This window comes from Dasypus novemcinctus, chromosome 13 (genome assembly GCF_030445035.2).
Source record: "Dasypus novemcinctus isolate mDasNov1 chromosome 13, mDasNov1.1.hap2, whole genome shotgun sequence".
In the NCBI taxonomy this organism is placed as follows: domain Eukaryota; kingdom Metazoa; phylum Chordata; class Mammalia; order Cingulata; family Dasypodidae; genus Dasypus; species Dasypus novemcinctus.
Window position 1 is genome coordinate 36,558,866 of NC_080685.1, and position 22,158 is coordinate 36,581,023.

At 44.8% G+C, this 22,158-nt stretch overlaps 1 protein-coding gene across 5 annotated transcripts in view; it reads left to right on the plus strand.

Annotated features, from left to right (window-relative positions):
• Positions 1–22,158, plus strand: part of LOC105745887 (Fc receptor-like protein 6) — a 304,798-nt gene that overhangs the window by 169,146 nt on the left and 113,494 nt on the right. For 3 of the 5 annotated variants that reach the window (XR_011645440.1, XR_011645439.1, XR_011645438.1), the window contains one exon: positions 3,647–11,611. The exons of 1 other annotated variant lie outside the window; for it this stretch is intronic. The gene's annotated coding sequence lies outside the window, so the exon portion shown is untranslated. Of the gene's footprint in view, positions 1–3,646; positions 11,612–22,158 lie in introns of those variants that run through there. One more of the 5 variants, XM_071207498.1, reaches the window with a different exon arrangement.

Genomic DNA, 22,158 nt, shown 5'->3' on the forward strand with positions numbered 1-22,158 from the left:
GGCCTTGCATCCCAGTATCTCTAACAGTAAAGGGCCAAGACGACCCTTGTTGACACAGCCCCATAATCAAAGCTCACCTGCACATGTGTGTCATGGCTTATCCTTCTCAGCACAGAGAAGGCCTGGATGTTGTGCTTGTAGATAACCACCATCTGCACCTCCCAAGGGCTGGCACCTCTCACTAGCCATGGTTGCTGCCCAGCTCAGCTGGGACCTCCAGTCCATCATGCTGCCCCTCACAACCTCAGGCAAGGAGTGCTGGAATTGAGCCAGTGTGGGTGGTCATGGAGAGCAGTCATCTGATAAGTAAATGAAGAGCTTTGCGGTTACGAATCCTAGACATGTTTCTCAGGTGTTACCTTCACTCCCCCCATTGGACCCCATCCTGCCATGACCAGCAACAAACTATGGTCCTTAGAGATAGCTGAATGGGATATGCCAGCCAGTTTGACTCTTCTTGCTGTAGCTTCTGCACTATGACAAATATGCATTCAGGATACACTGGAAACAGGAAGGAGGAGTCTAAGCTTCCCCTGTAAACCCCATTCCTCCTAGCCTAGACCAGAGCCAGACCTAACCCACCACTCCTCCCTCCTCTTTCCTCCCTTCCACTATCACCCATCCAGCTCACTCTCAGAATGTACATCAGTCAGAGTTTTAGCAACAAAAGAGAGAGACCTTAAGGTTCCCCACTTTTTCTGTATATGCCAAATCTGAATTATCAATTTCTTCATTATTTTTTTCTTGGTCTCAGCCTCCACAAATAAGGACATCTCCCGAAGAGAAGAAACCTATGATTCCAGGCATTCAGGCTGCAACAGAGAAGTGAAAAATAGCATGCAGGGAGGCAGCACTTGAACCTTTACCCCTCCACCAAAAGTTCCATCCACCTGCCCATGCCCCAACACCACGGCCTCATTCTGCTTCTTGATAAGAAACCTGAACATTTTTCAAGGGCGGGGTGGAGGGTGGGAAGGGGCCCACTTCCTGGCTCCAGCCCCTCTGTTCTGAGGAGGGAGGAAGGGAGGTGGGAGCTTAAAGGTTTAAATCTCCATCCCAGAGTTCAGTCTCTGCTGGGACACTGATGTGTCAGGGGCTACCCTGTGCCCTTTTGCCCCTCTCTTTCTGTGCCCCTCCATCCTGCCCCTATGCCCTGCACTGTGGGAGTGGAATCTTTGCCCTTCCCTTCCTCTGACAGTTCCTTCAAAGAAGATAGAAAAATCTCCTAACCCCATTAAAGCCCTGTGTACAGCCTCCATCCCTGGGATTTAAACTCCTCTCTCAAGAGTTCCTTAGGGAAATGAACATATAATTATGTGCTTAAGGAAATCAGTTTTTAAATAAGTAAGACTTAACTCAAAATGAAAACCTCTGCCCTCATTCCTTCATCTCCTTTCGGAGCCAGCCTGAAACTCCCTTCAAACTCACTCCTACCCCCTAATTTTTCCTTCTCATCACCCCTCTTCTGCTCCTCTGTCTTTGGCCACCAATGAAGGGTAACACACTAGCTTTGACATTCCCCATCTACACTGAGCTAGTAAATGCTAGGTACAAGCCACCTCCCTGGACAAAGATCCTTCACGTTGTGTCACAGCAGGGTTTCTCAACCTCAGCACTATTGATATTTTGGGGCCAGATAATTCTTTGTTGTGGGGGACTGCACTGTGCATTGTACAGTATTTGGCAGCACCCTGGCTTCTACCCACTAGATGCCAGTAGAACACCACCTCCCCTCCCCAGTTATGAGAACCAGCAGTGTCTCCAGATACCACTAAAAGTTGTCCCCCAGGGGGCCATCTTAGTTTGCCAGGGCTGCTATGATGAATACCACAGAACGGGTTGGTTTAAACAATAAGGATTTATTGTCTCATGGTTTTGAAGGCTAGAAGTCCAACATCACGATCTCAAAAGGCCATGCTTTCTCCCAGAGCCCACAGCATTCTGATGACGGCCATCCGCGGTCACGAGGTGATGCCCTCCTCTCTTCCTGTGGTTTCTCTGACTCTGGCTTCTCTCATAAGGCCTCCACCAATTAGGATTAAAGCCCACCCTGCTTCAGTTTGGCCATGCTTAGCTAGGACCAGAGAGCTCCTATTCATAAACAGGTCCACACCTCAAATGATGATAGATCTTCAAAGGGTCCTATTTACAAATGGTTTCACACCTACGGGAATTCAGAATAAGACTAAAAACATGTTTTTTGTTGGGATTCATGATTCAGTCTACAATAGGGGATAGGGGCACAATCACCCCTGGTTGAGAACTACTGCATCGATCAACAAGACGCAATCACAGGCCTTCATTTCCTATGGGAATTTCTCCTGTGGAGAATTAGGGAGAAGGGGCCAGCTCAGACACCATTATCTTTCTGAGCTGTGGCTGGCACCCTTCCCCAGTCCCTATCCTTTCCCTAGTCTGGTTTCCAAGATGGTCATGGACACCATAAACTTTCTATATCCAGGAGGGTTTTATTCTCAATGAGTTGCTGTTGAGCATAGCTATAGTAACATCTACTCCCACCTCCTGCCCCAATGTTTTCATTTTCCTTCTATGTTTATTCTCTGGTATGTGATCCAAGCTCCCTGCGCAGTGGAGGCTGTCCTATGTGGGAAACATCCCTCCATATCGTTGGGGCTCCACACCCATCACCTCTTGGGCTCCTTTCCCAGGAAACTGCTAAGATGCAGAAGCACCTGGAGCTGGGCTAGGAAGAGCACCAGGAATATTGTTTGGGATCCTGGATCCCCCTGTCCACTTTACCTGCAGGCTATCCTTTTCTGTGTGGCTCTAGGTTACTTGACTGCTTCATGCGCCATGTGCCCCAGCACCCAGCACCCACATCCTGCAGGGAGGACCAGAGCAGGGAACTAGGCCACACCTACCTGCACACTGCTGGTGGCCCTCACCTCTCTGGGAACTATCTTTTGTCCTCACAGTTCCTTCCCCTAATCTGTTCATAAAGTGGAGTTTGTGTTGCTCATCCCAGCTCTGAGTCTCCTGCACTGCTCTGGGTTATACGCACCCCTCTAGTACCCCATGCCTCCCCAGGTCAGATCATCCCAGACAATGGTGAATACGCATCCTGAGACAGTCATTTTATCCTGCCCATTAACTATTTCCCAGAATAGACTGCACCTTTTTGCCAAGCCTCAAATCAAACATTCTGCTATTTACATCTTGCCTGCCTTTCTGAGAAGGAAACTTATTTGGTCTCACAAGATTGTGTTATCACAAAACAATGTCAATTATCATTAATACATACATATTACACTTTGCTTATTTATGTGGTTATAATTGTTGCCATTTATGTAGCACCTAGCAGGGGTTTTACACACATTCCATTATATGATTTTATCTTCACAACTCTGCAAATCAGGTATTTTCCCCTTTTTGTAGATGAGGAAACTGAGATTCTGAGAGATAAGTAACTTGCCCAAAGCCAAGCACTTATACTGAAGGAGGGATACAAACCAGGTGTAACTTCAAGGCTCACACTCTTTTGACAAGACTTCCTGCTGCCAAGACCTTCCCTCCCTTGGTTCTAGAGTTCCCCTGTGGGAAAGGGATCTCCTTCCTGACCAGGGCTTGGGCTTGCAGGCCAACTTACCAACTCACCCCCTGACAACCACTCTGTTCATTCTCTTAGGAGGCTGGAGAGCAACCCTGCACCTGCCAGTGAAGCCAAGAGTCCTGTGCAGATCTTTAAAATGCAGCCTGAGCATGTCAGGTGAGAATGAAGCTGATTACTATTGTAGCAGAGAAGTCAGATGTACATGGTATTGAAGGCCAGAACACGAGAACTCTGAGAAGGAAGATGGTTTATTTTGACCAGCCAGACTTGGTGGACTCCTATCCTAATAAAAACCAAGCCCTGAATAGAATATTTGGGTCCCTTTTATACAGAGGAAATGAGTGGGGAGTCAAAGGGTGCTTTTATGTGAAAGAACTTTTTGTTAGTTTCTTTAAGTGTTTTATCTGAGTATTAGGTAGGTTATATCCTCCAGGTAAGTTTGACTTAACATATATCCCCCACATTTCAGGTAGACTTTCAGCACGAACTCCCAACATTCCAGGTGGGCTTGACACATTTGGCTGATACCCTCCCTGAATATCCAAAGCCTATAGAGTTTATACTTCTCATTTGGCTTTATAGGCATATTTGGATATAAAATAAATTTGAGTTTATGCTCAGGTATATTATTTCCCCCCTTTGATGCCTGCTTAAGGTTATTAAGCTTTAACATCACTACTGTCAGAGTCACTCAGGACTGACTGGTATGTATATAGAGCCATGGGATGGGCAGCTGTCTGCCTTTTTACTATACCATTTATTAGTGTGCACAATCTGTTTATGATGAAAGGGAGGAAGCAAGGAAGTATGATGAATCCTCCTGTGAGGAAGGCAGTTATTCCCAGTAGAAGCTTGAAATTGTTTACTACTGACTGCCAGCTTCCAAAAGGATTATTTAAGTTCCAGCCATTGCAGGTCTGCACTGCAACATGAGCAATTTTTACCATTTTGCTTGTAATCTCATCAATAACCTTTCCAATACTGTCTACTTCAAGGCACCAGTTAGAGCGATTGAATTTTCCACAAACTCCCCCTTCAGCTGCCAGGAGATAGTCTAGGACAAGACAGTTTTGATAGATAGCATTTCTAAATTTAGTTTGCTGTTGGGCTAGTAGGTTTAGAGCATGGGCAGTTTCATTAGTTATTATTTCTACCATGGTTTATAAGCAGATAATTTGGTTTAGCATATAGATAGGGATTCGATAACCCCACATGCCATCTTCTGCCCAAGTTGCTGGCCCATAGTACGGGATTATACATTCAGGGGGCCATTCTTCACCTCCCCAGGTAATGACAGCCCTTTCTTCTCTTATGTTTTGATACACTGGCTGGCTCAGCTCTTTCCCTTCTGTTAAAGGAATGAGGAAGAAGTAAGGTTTTATTGTATCCATCATACAAGTACCACACCAGTTTCAGGGAAGTTCTCAGAATGCAACTTTCCCCCAAATCCAGTATAGACCATTTGGCGCAGTAAATGGGTCTTTTTCGGTGGAGTTCCATACGGTGATTAATTTGGGGAAAGTATGATTTATGAGAATGAGGTCAGATTCATTCCATTTTCCCCAAAGCTCTGTTGTATTGGTGGTATAATTTTGGAATTTTCCCCCTGTACATGTTAGGTTTCCAACAGATATTGAGGAGTTTAGGCAGGCCCTTTAAGCCCAATATTTTCCTATGACAGAAGTTCGCAAGGGCTGCATACTATCTCGGGGAATAGCTAGAAGGCCAATTTCATTATATGTTTTGCTATAACTGAATTCTCTAGTTTCCCAGGGCCATTGATCTCCCACATTATTACCTCCACATACATAGCATGAGGAGACATTTAAGGCTGTCCCTACTACTTCAGCTAGGTGTATGAAGAGATGTTTTGCTGCTTGTGGAATAGAAAAGGGCTTTTCCATTTCTTCATAGGAGGAGTGGAACACAGAGTGGGTTTTACTTGTGAGTGCGTGTTCCCGATAGCCAACCCAGACGTAGGCTCCTGGGTCTATTCCTCTACAATCAATGCAGAGGCCCATTTGGATTCCCTGAGTATGCCAGGATTCAGGTTTAAGGATGATGAGGTTTAAGGGGTTACATTGACCATGTGGACAATTAGCCAGGGCCATACCCTTAGTGAGGATGGCTGTTTTTTGTGTGTGTGTCTGCATTCCAGGTTGCCCAGGTGACACAGGACCAGTAGGGGCAGGAACATGCACCTATGTATTTGTACCCCCCACCTTGGGCTGCCCTTTTCATTTCTAGGGCACACATATACTTATTGTTATGAGTATATTTCTGCTCCCAGCTGAGCCTTCCACAATTGGTGTTCCATGGTATCCCGGAGTTTAACATGCATCAAAAAGGAGGAACACTCATTGGTTCTGGCTAGTGATTGTGATAGAGTTAAGTAGCTCCCCATTTTGATTAAGCACCCTTATTTCCCATTTTCAGGAGACTGTTGGGGGCTTGGGGTCATAGCAGGTTATTTGGCCAGATTCATTACAAACACTATAGGAGATTCCTTGAAACTGATAGGTGGTTATCTGGCCCTTGCAGGTATAATGGCTATGATATATTAATGTTGTATTGACATGGGCCCCCATTCACACCTTTTGGATACTGGCTCACACTCTGTGGTGCCAACCTGGGACCAGGGGAGGGTTAGGGCTAGGAGTAGGGAGTACAACCAAAGGGGCATTGTAACTGGGATTAAACCAGATTCCTATTCTTCAACTGTGTTTGACCTATCAGTTTCCAGGATGTGACTGGAGCAGAGTTCAGTGTTCCATTCTTAAACTTCAGCCGTGCATGGACCAGTCAGCTTCTGGGGTGTGACTGGAGCAGGGCTTGGTGTTTTCTTCCTTCACAAGATGAATTTAGTTGAGTTGTGGTTATCTGGAATACAGGTCCAGAACTTGGGGGCAGCTTGCTTACCCAGTTATGGTATATTCATGGGGTGATTTCAGCTACTTTAACTGTACCGGGGGTGGATAAAATGACAAGATATGGTCCTTGTCATCGAGGGGTTACTGGATCTGATTTCCAATCTTTGACCCAGACTTCATCTCCTGGCTTGTATGGGTGTATGGAGCTGCTTAAGCTAATGGGGGCCCTTTCATGGACTCCATGATGCAGGTTGTAGGGCTTTTCCTAAACTGATCATTTGCTGAGCTATTGATAAGTTACTCTTTCTCTGAGATCCCCTTCTAAATTTTGGATTTAGGGGGGGATCTACCAAAGAGGATTTCATAAGAGGTTAGGCTTAGCTTTCGACTTGGGCTAGTTCAAACTTGGAGGAAAGCACTCGGAAGTACTTACACTCATGTTAGCCCAGTTTCTTGGCAAATCTTGGCAATACAAGTTTTTATTGTATGGTTCATTTGCTCTACTTTTCCTGAGCTTTGAGGATGGTAAGTGGTGTGCATTTTCCATTGGATGTGTAGTGCTTTGGCAATCTTTTGAGTGATTTCGGTGATGAAGGCAGGTCTGTTGTCAGAGCCAATTGAGAGGGGTAGCCCATATCGAGGAATGATTTCTCTGAGAAGAACTCTGGCCACTTCTTCAGCTTTTTCTGTTCAAGTAGGAAAGGCTTCCACCCAGCCAGAAAAGGTGCAAACAAGGACTAGGAGATATTTATAGCTTCCAGATTGTGGCATTTCAGTGAAATCAACTACTAGATCTTCAAGAGGCATACTGCCAATTCTTTGGACTCCTGGGGTTCCTGTGGGCACCTAGCAAGGGTTATTTTTTGCATGTCATACACTGCTGGCATACGGCATGGGTGAGAGCAGCTAGACTTGGGATGTGGAAGAATCTTTCTAACACTTCTTTAAGATGCGTTTTTTCCCAAATGCATGTTCTCATGGTAGTCTTGAACTACAGTGTGGCTAATTTGTAGCACAACTATTCTGTGATCAGGAAATGTCCATAATCCGTTTTCTCCTTATGTTCCACCCTCAGAGAGTATCCACTCTCTCTTGGCTTGAGTATATTGTGGCTTTTGGTGATTCAGAGGCTGAGGGACAAGAGCAGGCAGTGTATACTGGAGTTTCTGATAATTAAGAGGTTGAGGAATGAGAGCAGTGGCCAGGTTTTCAGATAGGGATCCTTCTCATGCCACTCTTTTTGCTTCAGCATCTGCCCTCTGATTTCCCTGGGCGACAGGGCTGTGGCTTGTCTGTTGTCCCTTGCAGTGCATTACAGACACTTTGATAGGCTCCCAAACTGCTTCTAGTAGTTCCAGAATCTGTGTGCCATATTTAATGCTCTTTCCTCCTGAGTTAATGAGACGCTTTTGTTTGTATAATGTTCCATGCACGTGCAGGGTAAGGAAGGCATATTTGGAGTCTGTGTAGATGTTAATCTTGGTACCAGCTGCAAGTTGCACAGCTCAAGTGAGGGCAATGCATTTGGCTTTCTGTGCTGATTTGTTATCTGGGAGGCACTGAGCCTCTACTGTGCTCTCAGATGTTACTACCGTGTATCCCACTCACTGATTGCTGCCCTGAATAAAGCTACTCCCATCCATGAAGAACTCCATGTTAGGATTTACTAGTGGCTGGGGTCTTGGAGGTCTGGCCAGCTGGAATATACTTTCTGCAATGTTTCCAGGTAGTTATAGGCTGAAACTCCTGGCTCCATGGGTAGCAGGGTGGCAGAATTTAGGGTTTTCACAAGTTCCAGTTGGATGGATGGATTTTCACATAATAGGGTTTGATATTTAACCAGGTGGCTGTTAGCAAGCCTTTGGCTTCTAAGATTGTGATTACTGCATGCAGAACCTGGACAATTACAGGCTGCCCAAGAGTTAATTTTATAGCTTCCAGTGTAAGCATGACTGCAGCTGCTACAGCTTGCAAGCATGAGGGCCATCCCTGGGCTAAAGTGTCCAGTTGCTTGGATAGATAGGCTACGGGTCTTTGGCAGAAACTGAGGTATCAAGTGAGTATTCCTCCTGTGATGCTTTGGCAGTTATGAACATAGAGGTAGAACAGCTTACTGAGATCTGGAAGTCTGAGACTTTGCGCTTCCATTAGAGCTTGTTTGAGAGCAGTGGAAGCATATTTCTGTGGGCTTTCCCAGAGCAGGGATCATGATCTCCCCACTTTGTGGCTTCATATAAAGGGCGTGTGAGGACCCCAAAATTGGAGATCCAATTGCGGCAGAATCCTGCCACTCTGAGGAACTTTTGCAGCTTCTGGTGGGTGTTGGGCTCAGGGAGACTACAGCTTGCTTGCTTTCTTTTAAGTCCCAACTCATGGCGCCCCTGCATTATTTTATAACCTAGATTTTTGACCTAAGGTAGGCAGATTTGGGCTTTTCTCTTAGACACCCTTTTTCCTGTAGGTGCATTAAAAGGGCATGGGTTCTGTCAGCACAGTCTTGGTAGGTGGGACTTCCAAGAATGTCATCTTGGAAGGTGACCAAGGAGGTCATCTATGTATTGGAGGAGAAAACAGTTATGGCTTTCTGGTTTAAAGAATTTGAGGTCGCTGACCAGGGTTTGTCCAAAAACAGTGGGTGCAGTTTTAAATCCCTGAGGCAATCGCATCCATGTTAGCTGCTGCTTTTCACCTGAGTTCAGATCATCCCACGTAAAGCAAAAATTGGCTGGCTCCGGGGTGCTACCTGTGTGCAGAAGAAGGTGTCCTTAAGATTTAGGCATGAAAAGTAGATTGCTGATGAGGGTATTAAGCTGAGAAGAGTATATGGATTCAAAACCACAGAATGAAGAGTTATTACTGCTGACTTAACTGCTCATAAATCCTGGACCGGGTGGTAATCCTTAACAACTTTTTTAACCGGAAAGAGTGGGGTGCTCTACGGAGACTGGCATGGTCTCAATATGCCTTCATTCAGTAATTTCTGAATATGTAGCTGGACTTTTTCTTGTGCTTCGCATGGAATTGGATATTGCTTTATGCTTACTAGACTGGCTGTGGGCTTTATTTCAATAATCATTGGAGGAATGTCATGCGCCATCCCCGTTGGGTTACCCTCTGCCCATACTTCAGGCACATCTTTAAAGGGAAGCTGCACAGGCATGGATTGGCCAGTTTCACTGAAGCAAAACCGTCTCCATTCCTCCTGCAGAGGAAGGGTTAGCGCAATTTTCGGAGGGTCCTGTGGTCCCAGTGTCCATGTGGATTGCCCTGTGGCATTAAATATAATTTGAACCTGCAGTTTAGACAGCAGATCTCAACCAAGGAGGGTGACTGGGCACTCTGGAAAATAAAGGAATTCGTGAGTGACCTCCTTTACCCCAATGTAACAGGTCCTGGCTTGGAGTAAGGGCCATTGTGTACTTTTACCAGTTGCCCCTATGATAGTGGCTTGTCTTTTTGATAAAGACCCATCTGGTTTGGTCATTACAGAATGTTGAGTCCCAGTGTCAACCATCATATGTATGGTGTGGCCCCCAATTTGGACTCCAACCATAGGCTCGTGGGGTCGAGAGAATAGGAGCCTGGTCTTTCCTAATAATCTCTATCAGAGTCCTCTATTCCTGCCAGCCAAATGATCTGATTTGCAGGTTTTTTTCCTGAACTTTTATGAATGCAGGGTTAGGTTTGTGATGCCCTGTTAGCTTTCCTGGCTAATGTTTTGGCTGCTTGCATTACAGTGACAGGGTCGAGTGGCCGGCTGGGACACTCTTCTTCCAATGCCCCTCTTCCTTGCAGTCCGTGCACTGATTACACTAGGGATGGGCCCTTCCCTCTCCTTGGGGCAGGGGCCTCCCAGTTTACTCTCCTTGACACAGGGTTGGATTTTTCCACTATTGCCACTGCCAGAAGATCTGCCTTCTTTTTCATCTTCCAATTTTCTTTCCTTCTTGTTTCTACATCACAGTTGACATAGACTTTGGTAGCTATTTCCATGAGCTGAGAGATATTCATTCCAGAAAACCCATCCAACTTCTGCAGCTTTCTTCAGATGTCAGCCTGTGATTGGGCAAGGAACTCTGCATGACCATTGTTTGGTTCTCGGGAGCATCTGGATTAAAGGGCATATATAAACGAAATGCTTCACACAGTCTCTCATAGAATTGAGCCAGACTTTTATTGAAAACCTGTAGGATTTGGGTAGTTTTTGCCATGTTTACTGCTCTCTAGCTCCCCTATGGAACATTTCTAGTCTGTTGAGCCCTGTTGCACTATTTGGATCCCACACAGGGTCCTCTGGGAACTATGAGTGGGCATATTGGTCACAGTCCAAAGTTCCCTTAGGTGGGTGCTCTCTTAGCCAGGTTAGAGCTCCCTGCATGACACACATTCTTTCTTCAAAATTTAATAAAGGCATTGTAAGTTGTTTACAATCATCCCAGGTGAGTTTGTGGGTCTGTATGAGGGACTGAAAATGGTCCGTCATGGCTTGAGGCTTCTCCGACAATGGTGGGGTGTTGCTTTTCCAATTAAAGAGGTCCATTATGGTAAAGGGCTGATAGATGAATGTCTGGTTCCTCTCCTGAACCTGGCCATCTGCATCATAATAAATTCCGAAGCCCAGAATGTTGCAGGAACATGTCCAAATTCACATGGCTAGAACCAAGATTTAAACATGGGACTGTCTAACTATCAACTGCCTTCCCTCCTGGGAGCACAGAGAAAAGACTTCATTCTAATTTTAAAAACATACGACAGCATCTTCTGTTCCCCAGAACTGAATTTAGACCTATGGGCCATGAGCAGACCTCTGATCCCAGCAGCTTCCCTCACCAGCTGCCCCAGTCTCCAGCAGTGCTGCTCCCACTGGGTAGTGAGCCCACTGCTGCTCAGTCACCATCTAACAGGTTTCCGCTCAAGTCTCCAGCACTTCAGAAATATAGTCCCCTCCTGATTTAGAAATGCGTTATGTAAGCACTTCTTCCATTACTTTAAAAAATATTCTCCAGCTATTATGAATTCAAAGCCTACTCTTGAGATGGAAGTATACTTGTCCAAGTGAGCAGAAATTTGAGAAACACGGGTGCATGTCCATGCCTGAAGTTGATGACTTATTTGTAACCTTGATAACTGGGTCCTTTCTGCCAATAAATTGCTGCAATTGCTTCTACCGCACTCTTACCCTATTTTTCCCTTGACTTATTCTGTCACCACGGATATGTGATTATGAAACAACTTAGTAATATAATCTGATATCGTCTGAGTTTTTAATATATGGGATTCAGAATGGCAAATGGTTTTGATATCCTGCCCCACTCCCCAACTTTTATAGCAAATTTACCACTGTCTCTTCTTTACCAGTATGTATTTAGTAGCAACTCTGCTCCAAACCCAGGTGGGCCCTGTGGGAAATGATAATTGCTGCAGCCATGCCCACAAGGTGATAGCGCTAACCTCTTTCAGAAGCTTTTGTGTGCTCTTGACCTTCCCCAACCCTTCCCCAATCAAATTTCACTGATTTGCATGTTTTCTGTAGGTGCCACTTATGAGATCTTGTCTGGGCTGGGTGCAGACTAGAGCCATGGAATAGCATTAAAGTAGCCCACACTGGGATCAAGTCCACAGAGACTCATTCCATTCTTGACCATGACCTATAAAGCCCAAGGAATCTGATTCCTTTCTGTCCTCCCTTACCTTATAAACTCCCCTCCCTCACAGTCATGTTCTCTCTGCTCCACTTGTGTTGGGGTCCCCAAGACCACCCTTAAATGTGTCGATTCACTTGAAGGACTCACAGGATTCAGAAAAGCTCTTATACTCACATCTACATTTTATTACAGAGAAAAAATATAGATTAAAATCAAAAAAAGGAAAAAAAAAAGACACATAGAGCACAGTCCAAGAGAAACCAGGCATGAGCTTCCTGTGGTCCTCTCCTAGTGGAATTACACAGAAAGCGCTCCATTCTCCCATAACAATGTGTTTCAACACGTTCAAAATATTGCCAACCAGGGAAGCTCATCTAGACTTAATGTCTGGAATTTTTATTACAGCTCAGTCACAAAGGCTTACAGCACCCTTATGATTGGCCTTAGCTACCAGGTCTCCAGTCCCTACAGAGGTCAGAAAGATATAGCATGGCCCAGAGCAGACTAGGCATACAAAAGCAGAAATTCACAATAAAGCACGTTTTTAGCATAAGCTATCCCAGGGTGGCCCAAAGTCTCTGGCATACAAAGACACTTTTATCAGGCCAGAAATGTTCTATCAGCTCAGAACTTATCTCCCAGGAGTTGGTCAAGAGCCGGTCCTGAAGACTTTGGAATGTGTTGGGTTTCTGCATCCTCAAGCCTGCTGTACACTACCAGATACTTTGTGCTCTCTCCTCATCACAGTCTGGGCACATTATTCCCTTTCTGTGGGAGGCTTGGCTCCCCAGCTGCTTGCCTGGTCAACACCCACTCTTCCTCCTGGCGTCGGTTTAAACATCATCTCCTCAAGGAAAGGTTTCCAACCTCCTTCCCTCCATGCATACTCTCATGTACTTCCAAAGCATCTGACCTCCTACCTTAAGCCCCTCTGCTCACCTGTAATGATTCATTTTGTTATTTAATGTTTCTCTTTCCTGCTAGACTCTAAGGACTTGGTGCTTAATAATCATCAAGTGACAGACTAACGATCATGCTGTCACCTACCTGGGTTTCTGCACACAGATGAAGAAATGGGAAGAAAAGAATAAATCTAAGAAGATTTTAATCTAGCTTGGGAAGCATGACATGTATACCCCCAAGTGCACATATAAAGAAAGACAAATACAACTAGGAAAGGGAAAGATGTCACACATAAATACTAAAGAACTGCTGGAGTGATTAAAGAGATGAAAGAAGAGAGTCTGGTAAAATTCCCATCAAAACGTTGAATCTTCTGTGAGAGGTAGAGGGTATGCTTAGATAGCCTAAAGGGATATACAAATGTTGCCTGCTATTAAAAATACGAATGTTGGGAAACGGACATGGCTCAAATGATAGAGCATCCTTTTACCATATGGAGGGTCTAGGGTTCAATCCCCATGGCCTCCTACCCATGTGGCAAGCTGGCCCATATGCAGTGCTGCTGCACACCAGGAGTGCTGTGCCACAAGGGAGCACCCCTGCATAGGTGTGCCCCATGTACAAGGTGTGCACCCCACAAGGAGAGCCGCCCCATGTGAAAAAAAAAAAAGCACAGCCCACCCAAGAGTGGCACCACACACACGGAGAGCTGACGCAGCAAGATGACACAACAAAAAAGAGACAATTTCCCAGTGCTGCCTGATAATGGAAACAGAAGCAGAAGAACACACAGCAAATGAACACAGAGCAGACAATGGGGAGGAAAGGGGAATAAATAAAATAAAATAAATCTTTAAAAAATACAAATGTTATGCATCAAGTGCATAATTTACAAAGGAGACAGAGATGGCAAGATGAATGAGTGGCAGTGAGGGGAGGGAAAGATATAGGGAGTCAATTGGTAGGGGTGAAGTAAAAATTTCATCCAGTAAGTAGAAAATGCATGGTTGAGTTGAGGTTGTGGAAGGGCAACAGAAACTCATGCTAAAGGGTTAAGATTTTATCTACTCAACAGCATGGATTCGCCACAGGTTCCTGAGCAGAGGACATGTCATGAGGTTCCAATTTTTCTTGTGTTACACTTTGACAGAATGGCCCCATTACTTAGCAGCAGTGTGGTGCTTTATGATTTAGCACTGCCTAAGAGAGACAAGGTCTCACTGCTGCAGATTTTTAAGAGTTTTCAGAAGATAAGAGTTAAGTAAGAACCTCCTTTCCCTGCTTGCTGGAAGTTAATAACTTTAATGCTTTGCAAAAGAAAAGTAACATCATTGTTAAGTCAGAGTGCTCACGGTCTGGGCTTGCGTGTTGTAGCAGTTTGATATGGTTATTAATTCCAAAAGTAGATATTGGATTAGGTTTATAATCTGGTCTGTACCTGGGCATGACTGAGTTATGATTGAGGCTTTGATTAAGCTACATCATTAGGGCATTGTGTCTTCACCTCTTGCTGGGTGGGAACTCACAGGTAAAAGGCATGTCAAAGAACAGAGGTGGGGGGGGGGTAGATGTTGGAGTTTGATGCTGAAACCTTAAGCTGGAGCCCCAAGAAGTAAGCTCACAGAGGAAAAAAGAAACAAACCCCAGGAACAGAGGAATCCAAGAAGTCCGAATCATCAGACATTGGCAGCTATCTTGCTCCAACAGGTGAAAAGAAACTTTGGTGATGAAAGTAACTCATGCTTTATTGCCTGGTATCTGTAAGTTCCTACCCCAAATAAATACCCTTTATAAATATTGATTTCTGGTATTTTGCATCAACACCCCATTGACTGACTAATACACTGGTTATAAATTTTTTAATGCTTTTCAAATGGGAAAGGATGTCAAGTGAGTGCCATCCCTATGTGCTAGAAATTTATGTTTTTCAGATGGTGGCTGTCACTGGCTCCCACATACCCACTACTCTGCCTGATTGACTGGTGTCCCATTTTTAATCTTGGGCTCTTACCATACCCCAGAAATCTGGTTTAAAAGTCCTCAGAAACAATGAACCTTGGTGTTGCACTCAGACCAGGGCTCTGGTATTTCTCCCTATTGTCTCAAGATCAAGGGGTTCTCTGTGAGTTCAAACTTTCTACCCGAATTGCACCGCCACTGCCCGCCCCGCTCTTCCATTATGTCTCTTCCCTTCCCTTCCAACCTGCCTTTTCATTTACAAATAGCAGTCAATTTGTCAAGTACAGAGCAGCCAAGCAGGCCAGGTGGCATGTTTTCCTATGAGTGGAAGTCATGTTTTTGTGCCACTCGATGTGTGACATAGGGCATTGAGGACTCCAGAGAGAGCTAGCCCCACAGGAGTTAAGGCAGCAAAAAACTCCAGGGTACCTTGAGTCCCAGTGATGTACTCTGAAGACATAGAGAATAACACCCCAGAACAGGGCACCCAGAGTGCCCTTTACTCCTCCACACAATTGCCATCAGAGCTCAAGGCAGGACTCAACGAGGATGATGACCCTGAGTCCCCACATCTTGTCTGCTCTTCAGTCTTAGGGGGGTCCCAGATCTGGCCTGGCACTTGTGTTTAAATCCCTCTAGGACAGAGAGAGCCTAGGAATCGATGGAGGACCCAGGACCACACAGGAGTCAGGCTGCAGCCTTGACAATGACCTTCAACCCACCTCTTCCCACTTTTGCTCATTTGATAACCCAGAAGCCACAGAGGAAGACAGTGGGAATCCCAGGGTGGGCAAATCAGAAAGGAATCAAGAAAATACAAATTCAAACAAGATTTGAGTCATCTACCTCATATTGAACCTACACAAACACCCACACAAACACACATGCACACACACCAAAACACTAAGTTGGCAAGGCTAAGGGAATACAGTACATGTGAATCAGTAGTAATCTTGGAGAGCAATATGGCCATGAACTCAGCTAAACATGTAGCATATTCACTTCCATTCCATATACAGAATCTGCAAATTCTGTACAAATTCTGCATGTGAGGAACCTAGAGACTTGCAAGGCTGTTCATTTATTCATTAATTCAATACACTTTCTTTTTCTCTAATTTTTAAATGTTACATTCAAAAAATATAAGAGGTTCCCATATACCCCCCACACCCCTCACTCCACTCCTCCCACATCAACAAGCTCTTTCATCATCATGGGACACTGACTGCATTTGGTAAATGCAGAAAAGGAATTAAGAGGCTTTTGTGGTAACATAGGCAAGGAGTGTTGGGGAGCTCCACACTAAGGGTGGCAGTAAAGATGGAGAGAATAAGGTGGATTTTAATGATCTTATTTAGAGGAATCAGTAGAATTTGGTAACTGATTCTATGTAGGGATGACTCTGAGTTTTCTGTTCGATCACTGGTGGAGCTATTTACTGAAATGAGAAAGCCTGATGGGGAAGGGGAAGCATGGAGTAAAGATTTCTTTGTTTATTCCCTGCAAGGAGGAGAGGGATGAAGAGTTTAATTTTGGACAGGATAGATTTGAGATGTTTGCGAACTAACTCTCCAAATGGAGATGTAGAGCAGGCAGTTGTATATGCAGGCCAAAGTCCACGAAAGACGCCAGTCAGGTCAAGGGATATGAGTGTGGATGAATTTGGATGGCTTCAGCATGTGACTTCAAGCCACCCAGGTTTGTCTGGAATCAAGATCTCATACTCTTTCCCAGATACTCACAAGGACGCCTTGGAAATGAGGAAAGAGCCCAGGACGGCACTCTGAGGATGCCTACATTTGCCATCAGGAAGAAGAGGAGATCCAGCAAACAGACTAAGGCCAAGGGCCAGGCAGGAGGCAAATCAGGAGCAGGGCATGGGGATGGATGCCAAGAAGATGTGTTGCAAATGGGAGGCAGTACTCAGCTGCTGAAAATGCTGCTGAGTGGCCAAGTAAGTGGAAGTTAGAGATAGTCCACTGGAGTTGGCAACACAGAAATCATTGTGACTTTGACAAAAGCAATTCAGAGGAGTGGTGGGGACTGAAGTCACTTCACACATGATTGGGAAGTGGGTAGGAATTGTGGAAGAAGAGGCAGTGAGAGTGGGTTACTCTTTTAAGACACATGAAGAGGAAGGGAGGAGAGAAACGGGTGGAAGCTGAAAGAGATGAGTAAGGCAAAAGGGAGAGCTTGGTTTTGCTTTGAATGCAATTTGCACGTGTTCGTGTGCAGATGAAAACAATCCAGTAGAGAGAAATTCATGGCAGGAGGGAGTGGAGGGAATGAATGCAGGGTAGAATAATTTAGGAAGAAAACATTAGAAAGAGAATGGAATCCAAGGCCCACAAATATATGTGGTTGAGCTAGATTCTAACTCAGGTTTGTCCAATTACAAATCCCTTGCTCATTCCCAGATACCTCACTGCCTTTTGAAAAAATGTTTACTTGCGCATGGTTGTCTCTTCACAGGGCCCAGTGGACAAATCCTTTACTACTCCCCACTCTAGATACAAAATTCTTAAGGTGTTCCATTTTCATCTGGGTTCTGCTTTTACCTAGGGAGCTGAAGGAGAAATAAGCAAACCAAAGAAAATTAAATCTGACCCATTTTGTGCATTCTATATAAACACATGAAAGAAATTCTCTGACAGTGGGAAGCAGAGAAACCCAAAACAATTAAATTTATCGCTTTAATTATATATGCTTTTCTAACTCAATCTCCAGGGAAGAGTGAGCCTACATCTTTTTTCAGCCCTTCTGTGCAGCCATTCCTTAATTTCTAAGGCTGCTCTGGGTAACCACAGGTTTCGAGGCAAGGCTGTCCTATCCTAAGCACCACTGAAAACTTTTTAACAAGCTGCCTAAGAAGATACATGCAAAGGACATAATGTATATGTATGAAATTAAAAGTGAGGAAACAGAGATGTCCTCCTCCTCCAGAGGATGGAGTTGTCCATCAAAGGAACAGCATAGATTAAATTGAAGACCCTCTGAGAAAATGCTGATCTTCCACTGCCAGTTAGGAAGCAAGGCAAGTTAGTATAGGAAACAAGGAAAGATGGCTGGTAGAATAAAGTCATCACAGCTGGGACCTCCTGCTAAGACCATCACCATGACCCTGCCCTGAGGGAAGGCAGCTACTTGAGAACAAACCCATAACCACCATCACAGCCGAAAAGCCCACCAAGACCCTGGTCACCAGGTCCCATTTGAAATTCCTGAGCTCAAAGGAAGCCCCAGATAACGCCAAACTGAAAGGCCTCCCTATTGGCTCCCTGGAAGCTGACAAGTGAAGGTAGAAAGGCAACCAATCAGGACAGCAGAGAGCTGAGGTCCCTCCTTAATATGGCAAGAGGGGAGGAGGAAAGGCCTGGAAAAGGCCAGACCCAGGGCCCCAAGCACATGTCTCACCCTGTAGCACGCCCGTACCCATGTCTCAGGTGTGTGTTCTCTTTCTTTCTCGTTTCTCAATAATCTTTTGTTACTGGTCTCATTAAACTGGCACTTCTCTGAATTCTCTCATGATGAAGCCAAGAACCTAGAAATGCAGCACATTCCACTAAATAAAGGAATAAAGGTACTGAATTAATTTGGATACCAGCCTAAGTCAGAGTCAACCACCTATCTTTAGATACAGAATGTGATCCTAAAATCCACCTCTCTACGACTAAGAGAGTAAGAGAACAAGAGGACATGAAGGAGAGCAGATGAGCTCACAATTCAGCAGCCACCATGCTGGCAGTGACTGTGCGTAAACAGGACCTGGAAAGGGGGCCTCCACTTCACTTCAGTTTCCATCCAGCTCACATTTATTGAACACACACTCTGGGCCAGTCATTGAAGATACAGCAAAGAGCAAGACAAACACGGTACTTGCCCTCAAGATGTTTTCAATCCTCTGGGGAAATACACACGGGTTATAAAAGTACTAATATAGGGGGTGTATGTTGACCTAACACTGTGGGATAAGGAATAGTGTTCAGGAAGTTTCCTCAATGAGAGATAGATAAGGTGAAATCAAGAAATGAGCAGGAAAGGTGGGGGTGGGGTAGGCAGCAGAGAGGTAACAAATAAGGAAAATACCAAGTACACATGCACACACACAATAACTATAATCCAAAGGATCACATCAATGGGGATATTTTTGGGGGGTTAATTTTGCAGTGGAGGGTGGCTCTTTGGAGCAAATTGGAGTTATGACACCCAGGTTTCTGACTCACACACCAGGGTGGGGAGTGGGATTGTTGACTGAAGTAGGAAAGAAACCCCAGAAGAGGACCAGGTGGGAGGCAGAATCTTGGCTTGTTCATGACATGCTGAGCTTAAGGGGCTTCTGAGACCTCCAAGAGCAGCTCTCAGGTACCTGGGTAGATATTCCAACCTGAAATGCAGGTATCATCTGAGCCCAAAGATTATATGGGATTCATTAGGTGAAAAGTGATCATTTAAAGTATGGACACAGATGAGAATATTTGTAAAAAGGGAGAAAGGCCTGTGACTTGGGTCTGAAGAATTCATTCAAAGTCAATGGAGGAGGCCGACCCTGCAGAGAGAGGGAGGAACAGCCTGAGCCCTAACCCTAGCCCTAAACCTAACACTAACCCTAACTCTAACTTTCTTTTCCAGAGTGAAAATGCGTTTTAATGGTCTCATGGGCTGCCAGGAGAAGGTGGCAGTGTCTGAGAATGGATGAAAGTGTGTAAAGGAGGAGGGAGGGGTAGCAGTAAAAATGTGTCATGCAATCAAATAGAATGAGTAAAAAAATGGATATGCTAGAGACATGAAGGAGGCTGAATTGGAATGGGTTGAGGGGTGAGTGAGAGGGAGAAATAGACACCAATGCTTCCCAAAACTTTTCATGTCATGACACACAAAGAAAATTATATTTAGATAGCACAATGAGATAATGGGGCAAGGTTGCTTCCAGTTGAAATGTGGCCCTACCTAGCCACCCTCATGGCTGAGAAGATCAATATCTTTTTTTTTTCTCTCCCCTTCCCCCCCCCCCCCCAGTTGTCTGTTCTCTGTGTCTATTTGCTGCATCTTCTTTGTCCACTTCAGTTGTTGTCAGTGGCATGGGAATCTGTGTTTTCTTTTTGTTCCGTCATTTTGTTCTGTCAGTTCTCCATGTGTGCAGCACCATTCCTGGGCAGGCTACACTTTCTTTCCACTGGGCGGCTCTCCTTATGGGGCGTACTCCTTGTGCATGGGGCTCCTCTATGTGGGTACACCCCGTGTAGCACAGCACTCCTTGTGCGCATTAGCACTGCGCATGGGCCAGCTCCACACAGGTCAAGGAGACCTGGGGTTTGAACCACAGACCTCCCATGTGGTAGACGGATGCCCTAACCACTGGGCCAAGTCCGCCACCAAGATCAATATCTTAACATCTATAACCATTTAAAGCATATCATTGTGTCTCCAGAGACGAACTGGCAAAGTTTGGCACTGACTACTCTTTCACTGTGAAGGGCTAATAGTGGGTATGGCATCAAGGGAGGGGTTGTTGGTTTAGTTGAGTTCAGTTTGCTTTAAAAATAAATAGACTTGAACATCTTTCAGGAGCATCCATGGGAAGGAACCAGGTGAGATGGAGTAGATGAACTCATGGGCAAAAGAAGTGTGGCATAAAGAGTAGTATAGCATTAGTAGTATAAGGTGCCTAAGATTTAAGGAGAGAATCCAGCTTCAAGTGGAGGTCTAGGAGGATTGTGGGAAGATGGTGAGGGACTGACAGGCAGAGCTGAATGCCCTCACAAAAACAATGGGGAAAGAGCCAAAAGATGTGCAAGGGACCTTCTTTGAGGATCAGCCGACCAAGACAGTGCTACACAACTCACAGGAAGGTGAGTGGCAGAGAAACAAAGAAGCCAAAATGACAAACATGAGTTGCCAAGCCCCTGTGGAAGTGGGAAGGGCTACCCTCCCCCACCTCCAAAACACTAAGCTGGGGTAATACACCTGGCTCACTGCCCTGATAGAGGGGAGCAGTTATCTTCCTCCCTGTCAGCTGTTTCAAGGGAAAAGTGAGGGGAGGTCAGGGTGTTTTTCTTCAGTAAATCGGCCAGCAGAGCTGGCTTTGAATCTCAAATTTGGAGATTCACCACAGGAACACAGGATAGCCCAGACTGAAACACTTCAGTGGAAAGGTGTGCTAACTAGCACCATCTACTGACCAGTCTGGAAATTGCATAGACAAAACTGTGCTCACTGTATCCAAGCCCTGGGAGAAAATCTGCACCCTGCTAGTGAATCCCTGGTTAAATTTTGAAAACCTAAGTTGGGCAATTTTAAAGACTGAGAATAAGTTGAACCAAATTTCAAAGATGAATGGGCAGGAGATAATAGGTAAAAATAGAAAGAAGACATCAGAGTAAATTCAGCAACATATTCAGAAGCTTAGACATCAGTAAAAATTATAAGCCATACTAGGAAACAGGAAGAGATGGCCCAGCTGAAAGGACAAGCCAAATATCCTGAAGAGATACAGAATTTAAGACAATTAACCTATGATAATCACAAAACTCTCCTAAATCACTTCAAGGAATTTTTAAAAATTTATTTATTTATTTCTCTCCCCTTCCTCCCCCCCCACCCCAGTTGTCTGTTCTCTATGTCCATTTGCTGTATGTACTTCAAGGACTTTAAAGAAAATAAGACTAAAGAAATAAAGCATATTAAGAAGACATCGGGAGAGTTTAAAAACAATTTGAAAGCCTGCAAAAAAAAGTAAGACCTTACGGGAATGAAAGACATGATGGATGAGATTAAAAATACTTTACATGGAGGGCTGAATGTACAAGATATTGTGTGTGCAAGCATGTAATCCTCTCCACAATCCTAGAAAGTGGGTGTCATTTTTACCATGTTGCAGATCAAAAATCCGAGGTTTAATAAGGTTAAGTCATTGCCCCATATCCCCCACCTAGTAAACAACAGCACCAGGATTAGAACTCAGAACTTTCTGACTTCAGAACTCATAGCAGGTATATTTTGGTGCATCCTGAACCTCAGTCTGTGCTAGGCCTGGAAACACAAAGATGAACTAGACTTGACCCTTCCCTGTGAGAAGATCCCAGACTGGGAGTAGAGAAAGACAGTAAAAGAAATACAATACAGTGTGATAAATAGATTAAAGGAGGCAAGAAAAAAAGTGCTTTAAGAAGCACAAAGAATAGTGAGTAGATGCCTGTCTCTTCCTCTAGGT